The following is a 710-nucleotide window of genomic DNA, read 5'->3' as shown; positions in this document are numbered from 1 at the left end:
TGGGAATGATAACTGTAACTATCATATCATATCACACATATTTGTAATCTTACAAATATATATATACATATATATATATATATATATATATGTATATATATATATAGCTTATGAGTAAATAAGCACTAAATTTTAAAGCTAGGAGACACTGTAGACAGAAGGCACCAATCCAGTGGTTTTCAGAGCGTGGTCCCCAGACCAGAAATATCAGCATCGGTGGGGTTTCTCTTCAAAATGCATAAATCTTTCGCCTTTTACTGAAGATTTTCGTGGAGAGAAATAAAAAAAAGAAAAAAGAAAAAAAAAAGAAATATCAGCATCACCTGGAAACTTGTTAGCAACACATATTCTTTCAGCCAACCCCAGACCTACTGAATCAGAAATTCTGGCTTGAGAGCCCACCAATACGGGTTTGAACAAATGAGGTAACTCTAATGCAGAACACAGTTTAGAACCACTGACCTAGTCAAGTCCTTCTTTTCTAAATGAAGAAAAGAGAGCAGGACAAAACGACTTGACCAAGATCACATAAATGAGTGGCTCTCCTGAAGCACACTGTGGTCACAGGCAGCTGTGTCTGGGTTTTTCCTAGTTTTTTTTTCCTTTTTTTAATACTTTTTTAAAATTTGTTTTTTTATTAGAAGTCATTTCTTCATGCTCTAATAAGATGTACACAGACACATGCACAGACACACATAATTTAAAGCAAA

At 34.2% G+C, this 710-nt stretch overlaps 1 pseudogene; it reads left to right on the top strand.

The window, feature by feature from the left end:
• The first annotated feature begins 220 nt into the window (after positions 1-220).
• On the top strand, positions 221-287 carry LOC132498085 (U5 spliceosomal RNA; annotated as a pseudogene).
• The last annotated feature ends 423 nt before the right edge of the window (positions 288-710 follow it).

Source organism: Mesoplodon densirostris, chromosome 10, assembly GCF_025265405.1.
Source record: "Mesoplodon densirostris isolate mMesDen1 chromosome 10, mMesDen1 primary haplotype, whole genome shotgun sequence".
NCBI lineage: Eukaryota > Metazoa > Chordata > Mammalia > Artiodactyla > Ziphiidae > Mesoplodon > Mesoplodon densirostris.
The sequence above is the reverse complement of the archived record's forward strand: the minus strand, read 5'-3'. Positions and strand labels throughout refer to the sequence as shown.